The sequence below is a fragment of the Staurois parvus genome, unplaced genomic scaffold, assembly GCF_062004578.1.
Source record: "Staurois parvus isolate SC_StPar_1 unplaced genomic scaffold, SC_StPar_1.0 ptg001357l, whole genome shotgun sequence".
NCBI lineage: Eukaryota > Metazoa > Chordata > Amphibia > Anura > Ranidae > Staurois > Staurois parvus.
Window position 1 is genome coordinate 635,607 of NW_028319153.1, and position 14,234 is coordinate 649,840.

At 37.4% G+C, this 14,234-nt stretch overlaps 5 non-coding genes across 5 annotated transcripts; 4 read left to right on the plus strand and 1 right to left on the minus strand.

Annotated features, from left to right (window-relative positions):
* Positions 1-365: 365 nt before the first annotated feature.
* On the minus strand, positions 366-448 carry TRNAL-CAG (transfer RNA leucine (anticodon CAG)). Its single transcript has one exon. It is a non-coding gene; the product is annotated as a tRNA-Leu (tRNA).
* Positions 449-8,191: 7,743 nt separating this feature from the next.
* TRNAF-GAA (transfer RNA phenylalanine (anticodon GAA)) lies at positions 8,192-8,264 on the plus strand. Its single transcript has one exon. It is a non-coding gene; the product is annotated as a tRNA-Phe (tRNA).
* Positions 8,265-10,303: 2,039 nt separating this feature from the next.
* TRNAF-GAA (transfer RNA phenylalanine (anticodon GAA)) lies at positions 10,304-10,376 on the plus strand. The gene has a single exon. It is a non-coding gene; the product is annotated as a tRNA-Phe (tRNA).
* A 988-nt stretch (positions 10,377-11,364) lies between these two features.
* Positions 11,365-11,437, plus strand: TRNAF-GAA (transfer RNA phenylalanine (anticodon GAA)). The gene has a single exon. It is a non-coding gene; the product is annotated as a tRNA-Phe (tRNA).
* Positions 11,438-12,416: 979 nt separating this feature from the next.
* On the plus strand, positions 12,417-12,489 carry TRNAF-GAA (transfer RNA phenylalanine (anticodon GAA)). Its single transcript has one exon. It is a non-coding gene; the product is annotated as a tRNA-Phe (tRNA).
* Positions 12,490-14,234: the final 1,745 nt, after the last annotated feature.

The window sequence follows — 14,234 nt, forward strand, 5'->3', positions numbered from 1 at the left end:
AAAAAAACGGATGTAAATGGATGAAAGAATGACGTAAACAGATGAAAAAACTGGTGTAAATTGATAGGAACTGATGTGAACTGATCCGTTTTTTCAAATGTGACTGAACTGATGAAAAAACGGAACACCCGTGTGAAAGGGACCTGAATGTTTAAAAAATGCAAAAAAAAGTCTTAAATGTAAAAGTCAGGCCACAGTTTCCTCCCCACCAGCTTTTTTTCAGCTTTTTTAAAGTTAGAATTTTTTTTAGCGCAAAAAATGCGACAAACTGCAGCAAAATGTGCAATTTTAACACTTTATACAGCTAATGCCGGTGTTTTTAAAACTGCCCAGTGTACATGAGGCCTAAAGAGTCAAAATGTTGCTGTCAGAAGTGGGATTCGAACCCACGCCTCCAGAGGAGACTGCGACCTGAACGCAGCGCCTTAGACCGCTCGGCCATCCTGACACCTTCTTCCAGCTCTTTATCTGTGTGTATCTGACTTTAATCAGTGTTGTTTGGCTAGAAAAACCTCAGAACTAATGGGTTTCTAGAGGTTTCTACATGAAAACAGATGTGAATGGATTAAAACAGATAAAAATGGATGAAAATGGACAAAAACTGATGTAAACAGATGAAAACGGATGTAAACTAACAAAAAACGGATGTAAATGGATGAAAACGGACAAAAAACAGATGTAAACAGATGAAAAAGTATGTAAATGGCTGAATATGGATGAAAACGGATGTAAACAGACAAAACCGGATGTAAACGAACAAAAAAACGGATGTAAATGGATGAAAATGGACGAAAACGAATGTATACTAACAAAAAACGGATGTAAATGGATGTAAAAGGATAAAAAAACGAATGTAAACTGATGTAAACAGATAACAAAAATGTAAACAGATGTAAAACAGATGTAAACGGATAAAACAACTGATGAAAACGTTGATGAAGACGTTCAGCAGATGCCTCTGCATATTAATCTACCAGTGGCTAGGCTGCTACATGCACCGGGAGTAAATTTATGGATCATGATAGAAACTGGGAGGGATTTTGGTTCTAGCTTGGGTCTCCGCCTCCAACACCCTCCCCAAATGATGCGATTGGTTCTCTGCTTCAAGGAGACACCCTGCTGAGTTCCTAGAAAGGCTGTTATGCTTGGAGCAGAAAGTTTAGTTAAGCTGAGTAAGTTGAGTGTGTTGAAGTTGAAGAATCCTCCCTTTTAACATCGGAACCAACTTTGGGAGATAAGCCACCCTTTTGGCTCAGGACCTTTGAATCTGCTTATCCCAGGGGCGTATTTACCACAAGGCAAAAAAGGCATTTGCCTGGGGCGGCATTTTTCGGGGGGGCAGCGCCGCCCCCCCTGAAAGAAGGGATGGAAGAAAGGACACACGCAGCATGGGGACCAGGTGGGATCTGCGAGGGGGCTGCTTGATGGTGTATGCAGAGCCTGACTCTTCATTCTCGCCAGGGTGGGGGGTTGCCAGTGTATGGGGGGCGGTGGTAGTGGAAGGCTCTCTCAGGTGGGGTGTTGTTGGTTAATGTCAGGCTCTTTTCGTGGGGGAGGGGAGTGTTTGTCAGTGTCAGGGTCTCTCCACGGAGGGGGGGGAGCCAATTTTTGTGTTGCCTAGGGCAGCACAAAACCTAAATACACCACTGGCTTAACCCAGGACTTTTGGCAAGTACTTTACCTGTCTAAATTTCTTTCTGTTATCTCTTTGCTGTGTTATTGTTCTCTGTATATTTATAGATATATATTGGCTACATCTTTTTCTGTAAATATTTTTATTGCACCCTTTTTGACCTTTTAGTAATAAATCTTACTTTCTGAAAGTGTTGAACTGTTGCTAAAGCTCTTTAAGAAACTAAGAATCCCTGTCTCCGAAGAGCGCTACTGTATGTTTTTAAACGTCTGCATACATCTGCCTGCGGTGACAGTGGTAAACAGACGATTATTCAAACATCATAGTGTTATTGCTGATATTGCTGAGTTTCCTCTTTCTCTGTACAAAAAAGAGGTGGTGGCAGTGTGAACGGTTAATTGCGTAATTAACCTGACCCAGTAACAATCGCTCTCAGGCTGCCGGTACACGGACTGTGGTCCATTAGCTGGAAAATCTTTGTGCAGGGTGCAGCTGGGCGTGTCATTGTTACACACGTGACATCGCGGTTTTAGATTGGCTAGTCCTTCAGTCATGAGTTTGGTGAGAAGGGCTGGGGTCTGCCGCCGCGATCGTCACAAGGGGTTCAGTTCCTGAGTGAGTTTTGCGGCACATCTGTGCACACGCAGTATTCCCAAACATCTGCGCATGCACAGGTAGCCCCCGTCCACGTGTAAAGATGGCTATGGCGGAAGTCCCAAACCTTTGTCATCTTTGTACATGCGTAGATGTGCAGAAGGGCTCTGCCGGGACCCAAAAGCTGGGCACAGCCATTCAGCACCTCTGGGGGGGGAGGGGGAGTAGAGCCACCAAGGCTGGGTTCACATCTAAGCGGTTCTGCATCCTGCATTTGCACAGGCGCAGCAGCCTATTCATTTCAATTGGATACTGTCCCTGTGTTTCCTGCAGGGAAGAGGTTCTGCGTGCGGGAAAACTGAACCGCGATTTTCGAAATTCGAAGAGAATAGAATAATACAGAATAGAATAGGAAGAACTTTGAGGGCCGGTTCACACTACATGCGTTTCAGTTGCTTTGTTTTCTGCATCCAAAATGCACAGAAAGCAGGTGATAGGGTTGTCGGTGTCATAGTTCACATCAGCGCTTGCAGTTCCAGTGCGTTCCGGGTGCAGAAAAATAAGTAGAACAGGCTGCATTTTTTTCTGCACAGAACTGTACTAGAACGCGGTTAAACGCATACAAAATGCACCGAAACGCACCAAAAATGCACTGGAGCACACATGTCTCTATTTAAATTGAAGAAAAAGAGGAGAAAAAATTAACTGGAATGAGTTAAAACCAAAATAAAAATCCTACTAGTACGCGTCAAAAGGCGCATGTGTAAATGCTCTTGGAATGCATTTTTCCTGCACAGAACTGTACTGAAACACGGTAAAAGCATAAAAAACGCACCAAAAATGCACTGGAACACACATGTCCCTATTTAAATTGAGGAAAAAGAGAGAAATGAGGGAAAAAAGAAATGGAATGCATAAAAAAACGCACTGAAACATGTCAAAAACGCGCAAGCGGTAATGTATCTGGAATGCATCTGGACTGCGTTTCTATAGTGTGAACTGCCCCTGAAATTCAAATAGAATAGAACCAGAAGAGGGGGGGAAAACTAACTGGAATGCATAAAAAAAGGATAAAAAACGCACCAGAATACATTAAAAAAGGATAAAAAACGCATGCAGAAATTCACCCGGAACACAGAAATGGCGGTGCGCACCGACCTTCAGAGAACATTAAGGTGACGCTGCGCTCACTTCTAGAGTTCTAAAGGGTTGTCTGGAGTGGAGAGCAGAAACCTTCATGGTTAGGAAAAGATGTTGGTTTTTTGTGGGGGGGAGGGGGGGTTGTGTTAAATGTTTAAGCCATTTTGTATGATTGTGTCCATTTTGTATGATTATGAAAAGAAAGAAATAAAAAAATGTAAATTAAATGTAAAAGCCAGTCCAGTACTGAAAGAGTTAATCACAGTTTCCTCCCCACTTTTTCAAAAACTTTCCAGAGTTCACACAGCCGAAATAGCTCAGTTGGGAGAGCGTTAGACTGAAGATCTAAAGGTCCCTTGTTCGATCCCGGGTTTCGGCAGGGGATTTTTGATGGAGAAAAATACAATGTCTGTACCCGTTAACATCTTTTTTTTTTTTAACAGAAGAAAACCCTATTTTTCTTTTGTTAAAAAAATATGGAGCGGAGAAAATACAGATGTAAATGGAAGAAAACAGATGAAAGAACGGATGTACACTGATGAAAAACGGATGAATATGAATGTAAACGGCTAAAAAATGTAAGCGTATGTAAAACGGATGTAAATGGATAAAAAAAAATGATGTAAACAGATGTAAAATGGATGTAAATGGATAAAAAAATGTAAGTGGATGGAAAACGGATGAAAAAACGGATGTAAATGGATGAAAGAATGACGTAAACAGATGTAAAACGGATGTAAATGGATGAAAAACAGATGTATAAACTGATGTAAATTGACGTGAACTGATCTGTTTTTTCTTGGAAAAAATGTGACTGAACTGATGAAAAAACAGGATGCCTGTGTGAAATGGGACTAAATGTTTAAGATATGCAAAAAAAAAAATTAAATGTAAAAGCCAGTCCAGCAGTGAATAAGTTAAACACAGACTCCTCCCAACTTTTTCAAAAAAATATCACACTTTACACAGCCGAAATAGCTCAGTTGGGAGAGCCTTAGACTGAAGATCTAAAGGTCCCTGGTTCGATCCCGGGTTTCGGCAGAGACTTTTGATGGAGAAAAATACAATGTCTGTACCCGTTAACATCCTTTTTTTTTAACAGAAGAAAACCCCATTTTTCTTCTGTTAAAAAAAAATGGAGCGGACAAAATACAGATGTAAATGGAAGAAAACGGATGAAAGAACGGATGTACACTGATGATAAATGGATGAATATGAATGTAAACGGCTAAAAAATGTAAGCGGATGTAAAACGGATGTAAATGGATAAAAAAAAAATGATGTAAACAGATGTAAAATGGATGTAAATGGATAAAAAATGTAAGCGGATGGAAAATGGATGAAAAAACAGATGTAAATGGATGAAAGAATGACGTAAACAGATGGAAAACGGGTGTAAATATATAAAAAAACAGATGTAAAAACTGATGTAAAATTGACGTGAACTGATCCGTTTTTTCTTGGAAAAATGTGACTGAACTGATGAAAAAACAGGACGCAGTGTGAAATGGGACTAAATGTTTAAGATATGCAAAAAAAAAATTAAATGTAAAAGCTGGTCCAGCAGTGAATAAGTTAAACACAGACTCCTCCCCACTTTTTCAAAAAATTATCACTCCTTACACAGCCAAAATAGCTCAGTTGGGAGAGCGTTAGACTGAAGATCTAAAGGTCCCTGGTTCAATCCCGGGTTTCGGCAGAGGATTTTTGATGGAAACAAATCCAGCTCAGCTCAGATGTAATAACATCCTTAAATGTCTGTATCCATTAGCTTCCCTTTACTTTAATGGAAGAAAACCCTATTATTCTTCTGTAAAAAAAAAAAAAACGGAACGGTCGAAAAATGGATGTAAATGGATGAAAACAAATGTAAAATGGATGAAAGAACGGATGTACACTGATGAAAAATGGATGAAAATGAATGCAAATGGATAATGTAAATGGATGTAAGCGGATGAAAAAACGGATGAAAACGGATGTAAACTGATGTAAACGGATAACAAAAATTTAAACAGATGTAAAACAGATGTAAATGGATGTAAACTGATAAAACAACTGATGTAAACTGATGAAAAACGGATGTAAACGAATGTGAATAGATTTAAAAAATGTAAACGGGTGGAAAACGGATGTAAATGGATAAAAGTATGATGTAAACAGATGTAAAATGGATGTAAATGATATAAAAATGTAAATGGATTTAAACGGATAAAAAAACTGATGTAAACTGATGAAAAACGGATGTAAACGAATGTAAATGGATAAAAAAAAAGTAAAACGGATGAAAAAAACGGATGTAAATGGATGAAAGAATGATGTAAACAGATGTAAAACGGATGTAAAACAGATGAAAAAACTGGTGTAAATTGATAGGAACTGATGAAATAGCTGATGTGAACTGATCCGTTTTTTCAAATGTGACTGAACTGATGAAAAAACGGAACACTTAGACCGCTTGGCCATCCTGACATCTTCTTTCAGTTCTCTATCTGCGTTTATCTGACTGTAATTAGTGTTTTTTGGCTAGAAAAACCTCAGAACTAATGGGTTTCTAGATGAAAACAGATGTAAATGAAAATGAATGGATTAAAACAGATATAAACGAATGTAAATAGATGCAAATGGACAAAAACTGATGTAAACAGATGAAAACGGATGTAAACTTACATTTTTCAAAAATGTCACCTCATTACACAGCCGAAATAGCTCAGATGGGAGAGCGTTAGACTGAAGATCTAAAGGTCCCTGGTTTGATCCCGGGTTTCAGCAGAGGATTTTTGATGGAAACAAGTCCAGCTCAGCTCAGAAATAATAACATCCTTAAATGTCTGTATCCATTAGCTTCCCTTTACTTTAATGGAAGAAAACCCTATTATTCTTCTGTAAAAAAAAAAAAACGGAACGGTCGAAAAATGGATGTAAATGGATGAAAACAAATGTAAAATGGATGAAAGAACGGATGTACACTGATGAAAAATGGATGAAAATCAATGCAAATGGATAATGTAAATGGATGTAAGCGGATGAAAAAACAGATGAAAACGGATGTAAACTGATGTAAACGGATAACAAAAATGTAAACAGATGTAAAACAGATGTAAATGGATGTAAACTGATAAAACAACTGATGTAAACTGATGAAAAACGGATGTAAACGAATGTGAATAGATTTTAAAAATGTAAAGGGATGGAAAACGGATGTAAATGGATAAAAGTATGATGTAAACAGATGTAAAATGGATGTAAATGATATAAAAATGTAAATGGATTTAAACGGATGAAAAAACTGATGTAAACTGATGAAAAACGGATGTAAACGAATGTAAATGGATAAAAAAAAGTAAAACGGATGAAAAAAACGGATGTAAATGGATGAAAGAATGATGTAAACAGATGTAAAACGGATGTAAAACAGATGAAAAAACTGGTGTAAATTGATAGGAACTGATGAAATAGCTGATGTGAACTGATCCGTTTTTTCAAATGTGACTGAACTGATGAAAAAACGGAACACTTAGACCGCTTGGCCATCCTGACATCTTCTTTCAGTTCTCTATCTGCGTTTATCTGACTGTAATTAGTGTTTTTTGGCTAGAAAAACCTCAGAACTAATGGGTTTCTAGATGAAAACAGATGTAAATGAAAATGAATGGATTAAAACAGATATAAACGAATGTAAATGGATGCAAATGGACAAAAACTGATGTAAACAGATGAAAACGGATGTAAACTTACATTTTTCAAAAATGTCAGCTCATTACACAGCCGAAAAAGCTCAGTTGGGAGAGTGTTAGACTGAAGATCTAAAGGTCCCTGGTTCAATCCCGGGTTTCGGCAGAGGATTTTTGATGGAAACAAGTCCAGCTCAGCTCAGAAATAATAACATCCTTAAATGTCTGTATCCATTAGCTTCCCTTTACTTTAATGGAAGAAAACCCTATTATTCTTCTGTAAAAAAAAAAAAAAACGGAACGGTCGAAAAATGGATGTAAGTGGATGAAAACAAATGTAAAATGGATGAAAGAACGGATGTACACTGATGAAAAATGGATGAAAATGGATAATGTAAATGGATGTAAGCGGATGAAAAAACGGATGAAAACGGATGTAAACTGATGTAAACGGATAACAAAAATGTAAACAGATGTAAAACAGATGTAAATGGATGTAAACTGATAAAACAACTGATGTAAACTGATGAAAAACGGATGTAAACGAATGTGAATAGATTTTAAAAATGTAAAGGGATGGAAAACGGATGTAAATGGATAAAAGTATGATGTAAACAGATGTAAAATGGATGTAAATGATATAAAAATGTAAATGGATTTAAACGGATGAAAAAACTGATGTAAACTGATGAAAAACGGATGTAAACGAATGTAAATGGATAAAAAAAAGTAAAACGGATGAAAAAAACGGATGTAAATGGATGAAAGAATGATGTAAACAGATGTAAAACGGATGTAAAACAGATGAAAAAACTGGTGTAAATTGATAGGAACTGATGAAATAGCTGATGTGAACTGATCCGTTTTTTCAAATGTGACTGAACTGATGAAAAAACGGAACACTTAGACCGCTTGGCCATCCTGACATCTTCTTTCAGTTCTCTATCTGCGTTTATCTGACTGTAATTAGTGTTTTTTGGCTAGAAAAACCTCAGAACTAATGGGTTTCTAGATGAAAACAGATGTAAATGAAAATGAATGGATTAAAACAGATATAAACGAATGTAAATGGATGCAAATGGACAAAAACTGATGTAAACAGATGAAAACAGATGTAAACTTACATTTTTCAAAAATGTCAGCTCATTACACAGCCGAAATAGCTCAGTTGGGAGAGCGTTAGACTGAAGATCTAAAGGTCCCTGGTTCGATCCCGGGTTTCGGCAGAGGATTTTTGATGGAAACAAGTCCAGCTCAGCTCAGAAATAATAACATCCTTAAATGTCTGTATCCATTAGCTTCCCTTTACTTTAATGGAAGAAAACCCTATTATTCTTCTGTAAAAAAAAAAAAAAAACGGAACGGTCGAAAAATGGATGTAAGTGGATGAAAACAAATGTAAAATGGATGAAAGAACGGATGTACACTGATGAAAAATGGATGAAAATGGATAATGTAAATGGATGTAAGCGGATGAAAAAACGGATGAAAACGGATGTAAACTGATGTAAACGGATAACAAAAATGTAAACAGATGTAAAACAGATGTAAATGGATGTAAACTGATAAAACAACTGATGTAAACTGATGAAAAACGGATGTAAACGAATGTGAATAGATTTTAAAAATGTAAACGGATGGCAAACGGATGTAAATGGATAAAAGTATGATGTAAACAGATGTAAAATGGATGTAAATGATATAAAAATGTAAATGGATTTAAACGGATGAAAAAACTGATGTAAACTGATGAAAAACGGATGTAAACGGATAAAAAAAAAGTAAAACGGATGAAAAAAACGGATGTAAATGGATGAAAGAATGATGTAAACAGATGTAAAACGGATGTAAAACAGATGAAAAAACTGGTGTAAATTGATAGGAACTGATGAAATAGCTGATGTGAACTGATCCGTTTTTTCAAATGTGACTGAACTGATGAAAAAACGGAACACTTAGACCGCTTGGCCATCCTGACATCTTCTTTCAGTTCTCTATCTGCGTTTATCTGACTGTAATTAGTGTTTTTTGGCTAGAAAAACCTCAGAACTAATGGGTTTCTAGATGAAAACAGATGTAAATGAAAATGAATGGATTAAAACAGATATAAACGAATGTAAATGGATGCAAATGGACAAAAACTGATGTAAACAGATGAAAACGGATGTAAACTTACATTTTTCAAAAATGTCAGCTCATTACACAGCCGAAAAAGCTCAGTTGGGAGAGTGTTAGACTGAAGATCTAAAGGTCCCTGGTTCAATCCCGGGTTTCGGCAGAGGATTTTTGATGGAAACAAGTCCAGCTCAGCTCAGAAATAATAACATCCTTAAATGTCTGTATCCATTAGCTTCCCTTTACTTTAATGGAAGAAAACCCTATTATTCTTCTGTAAAAAAAAAAAAAAACGGAACGGTCGAAAAATGGATGTAAGTGGATGAAAACAAATGTAAAATGGATGAAAGAACGGATGTACACTGATGAAAAATGGATGAAAATGGATAATGTAAATGGATGTAAGCGGATGAAAAAACGGATGAAAACGGATGTAAACTGATGTAAACGGATAACAAAAATGTAAACAGATGTAAAACAGATGTAAATGGATGTAAACTGATAAAACAACTGATGTAAACTGATGAAAAACGGATGTAAACGAATGTGAATAGATTTTAAAAATGTAAAGGGATGGAAAACGGATGTAAATGGATAAAAGTATGATGTAAACAGATGTAAAATGGATGTAAATGATATAAAAATGTAAATGGATTTAAACGGATGAAAAAACTGATGTAAACTGATGAAAAACGGATGTAAACGAATGTAAATGGATAAAAAAAAGTAAAACGGATGAAAAAAACGGATGTAAATGGATGAAAGAATGATGTAAACAGATGTAAAACGGATGTAAAACAGATGAAAAAACTGGTGTAAATTGATAGGAACTGATGAAATAGCTGATGTGAACTGATCCGTTTTTTCAAATGTGACTGAACTGATGAAAAAACGGAACACTTAGACCGCTTGGCCATCCTGACATCTTCTTTCAGTTCTCTATCTGCGTTTATCTGACTGTAATTAGTGTTTTTTGGCTAGAAAAACCTCAGAACTAATGGGTTTCTAGATGAAAACAGATGTAAATGAAAATGAATGGATTAAAACAGATATAAACGAATGTAAATGGATGCAAATGGACAAAAACTGATGTAAACAGATGAAAACGGATGTAAACTTACATTTTTCAAAAATGTCAGCTCATTACACAGCCGAAATAGCTCAGTTGGGAGAGCGTTAGACTGAAGATCTAAAGGTCCCTGGTTCGATCCCGGGTTTCGGCAGAGGATTTTTGATGGAAACAAGTCCAGCTCAGCTCAGAAATAATAACATCCTTAAATGTCTGTATCCATTAGCTTCCCTTTACTTTAATGGAAGAAAACCCTATTATTCTTCTGTAAAAAAAAAAAAAAAACGGAACGGTCGAAAAATGGATGTAAGTGGATGAAAACAAATGTAAAATGGATGAAAGAACGGATGTACACTGATGAAAAATGGATGAAAATGGATAATGTAAATGGATGTAAGCGGATGAAAAAACGGATGAAAACGGATGTAAACTGATGTAAACGGATAACAAAAATGTAAACAGATGTAAAACAGATGTAAATGGATGTAAACTGATAAAACAACTGATGTAAACTGATGAAAAACGGATGTAAACGAATGTGAATAGATTTTAAAAATGTAAACGGATGGAAAACGGATGTAAATGGATAAAAGTATGATGTAAACAGATGTAAAATGGATGTAAATGATATAAAAATGTAAATGGATTTAAACGGATGAAAAAACTGATGTAAACTGATGAAAAACGGATGTAAACGAATGTAAATGGATAAAAAAAAGTAAAACGGATGAAAAAAACGGATGTAAATGGATGAAAGAATGATGTAAACAGATGTAAAACGGATGTAAAACAGATGAAAAAACTGGTGTAAATTGATAGGAACTGATGAAATAGCTGATGTGAACTGATCCGTTTTTTCAAATGTGACTGAACTGATGAAAAAACGGAACACTTAGACCGCTTGGCCATCCTGACATCTTCTTTCAGTTCTCTATCTGCGTTTATCTGACTGTAATTAGTGTTTTTTGGCTAGAAAAACCTCAGAACTAATGGGTTTCTAGATGAAAACAGATGTAAATGAAAATGAATGGATTAAAACAGATATAAACGAATGTAAATGGATGCAAATGGACAAAAACTGATGTAAACAGATGAAAACGGATGTAAACTTACATTTTTCAAAAATGTCAGCTCATTACACAGCCGAAATAGCTCAGTTGGGAGAGCGTTAGACTGAAGATCTAAAGGTCCCTGGTTCGATCCCGGGTTTCGGCAGAGGATTTTTGATGGAAACAAGTCCAGCTCAGCTCAGAAATAATAACATCCTTAAATGTCTGTATCCATTAGCTTCCCTTTACTTTAATGGAAGAAAACCCTATTATTCTTCTGTAAAAAAAAAAAAAAAACGGAACGGTCGAAAAATGGATGTAAGTGGATGAAAACAAATGTAAAATGGATGAAAGAACGGATGTACACTGATGAAAAATGGATGAAAATGGATAATGTAAATGGATGTAAGCGGATGAAAAAACGGATGAAAACGGATGTAAACTGATGTAAACGGATAACAAAAATGTAAACAGATGTAAAACAGATGTAAATGGATGTAAACTGATAAAACAACTGATGTAAACTGATGAAAAACGGATGTAAACGAATGTGAATAGATTTTAAAAATGTAAACGGATGGCAAACGGATGTAAATGGATAAAAGTATGATGTAAACAGATGTAAAATGGATGTAAATGATATAAAAATGTAAATGGATTTAAACGGATGAAAAAACTGATGTAAACTGATGAAAAACGGATGTAAACGGATAAAAAAAAAGTAAAACGGATGAAAAAAACGGATGTAAATGGATGAAAGAATGATGTAAACAGATGTAAAACGGATGTAAAACAGATGAAAAAACTGGTGTAAATTGATAGGAACTGATGAAATAGCTGATGTGAACTGATCCGTTTTTTCAAATGTGACTGAACTGATGAAAAAACGGAACACTTAGACCGCTTGGCCATCCTGACATCTTCTTTCAGTTCTCTATCTGCGTTTATCTGACTGTAATTAGTGTTTTTTGGCTAGAAAAACCTCAGAACTAATGGGTTTCTAGATGAAAACAGATGTAAATGAAAATGAATGGATTAAAACAGATATAAACGAATGTAAATGGATGCAAATGGACAAAAACTGATGTAAACAGATGAAAATGGATGTAAACTTACATTTTTCAAAAATGTCAGCTCATTACACAGCCGAAATAGCTCAGTTGGGAGAGCGTTAGACTGAAGATCTAAAGGTCCCTGGTTCGATCCCGGGTTTCGGCAGAGGATTTTTGTTGGAGACAAATACAATGTCTGTACCCGTTAACATCCTTTTTTTTAACAGCAGAAAACCCTATTATTCTTCCGTTAAAAAAAAAATGGAGAGGAAAAAAAACAGTCATAAATACAGGTGAAACTCGAACAATTAGAATATGGTGCAAAGGTTCATTTATTTCAGTGCAGCAACTTAAAAGGTGAAACTAATATATGAGACTCATTACATGCAAAGCAAGATAGTTCAAGCCGTGATTTGTCATCATTGTGATGATTATGGCTTACAGCTCATGAAAACCCCAAATCCACAATCTCAGAAAATGAGAATATTGTGAAAAGGTGGAATAATCTCGGCTCAAAGTGTCCCACTCTAATCAGATAATTCAGCCATAACACCTGCAAAGGGTTCCTGAGCCTTTAAATGGTCTCTCAGTCTGGTTCAGTAGGAATCACAATCATGGGAAAGACTGCTGACCTGACACCATCATTGACACCCTCCATAAGGAGGGAAAGCCTCAAAAGGGAATTGCAAAAGAAGTTGGATGTTCCCAAAGTGCTGTATCAAAGCACATTAATAGAAAGTTATGTGGAAGGGAAAAGTGTGGAAGAAAAAGGTGCACAAGCAGCAGAGATGACCGCAGCCTGGAGAGGATGGTCAGGAAAAGGCCATTCAAAAGTGTTGGGGACTTTCACAAGGAGTGGATTGAGGCTGGAGTCAGTGCATCAAGAGCCACCACACACAGACAGATCTTGGACATGGGCTTCAAATGTCGTATTCCTCTTGTCAAGCCGCTCCTGAACAACAAACAACGTCAGAAGCGTCTTACCTGGGCTAAAGAAAAACAGACCTGGTCTGCTGCTCAGTGGTCCAAAGTCCTCTTTTCTGATGAAAGAAACTTTTGCATCTCATTTGGAAACCAAGGACCCTGAGTATGGAGGAAGAATGGAGAGGCCCAAGGACCCCGAGTATGGAGGAAGAATGGAGAGGCTCAAGGACCCCGAGTATGGAGGAAGAATGGAGAGGCTCAAGGTCCCCGAGTATGGAGGAAGAATGGAGAGGCCCAAGGACCCCGAGTATGGAGGAAGAATGGAGAGGCACAAGGACCCCGAGTATGGAGGAAGAATGGAGAGGCCCAAGGACCCCGAGTATGGAGGAAGAATGGAGAGGCCCAAGGACCCCGAGTATGGAGGAAGAATGGAGAGGCCCAAGGACCCAGAGTATGGAGGAAGAATGGAGAGGCCCAAGGACCCCGAGTATGGAGGAAGAATGGAGAGGCACAAGGACCCCGAGTATGGAGGAAGAATGGAGAGGCACAAGGACCCCGAGTATGGAGGAAGAATGGAGAGGCCCAAGGACCCAGAGCATGGAGGAAGAATGGAGAGGCACACACTGCAAGATGCTTGAAGTCCAGTGTGAAGTTTCCACAGTCTGTGTTGATTTGGGGAGCCATGTCATCTGCTGGTGTTGGTCCACTGTGCTTCATTAAGTCCAGGGTCAACGCAGCCGTCTACCAGGACATTTTGGAGCACTTCATGCTTCCTTCCACAGACGAGTTTTATGGGGATGCTGACTTCATTTTCCAGCAGGACTTGGCACCGCCCACACTGCCAAAAGCACCAAAACCTGGTTCAAAGACCGTGGGATTACTGTGCTTGATTGGCCAGCAAACTCGCCTGACCTAAACCCCATAGAGAATCTATGGGGCATTGCCAAGAGAAAGATGAGAGACATGAGACTGAACAATGCAGAAGAG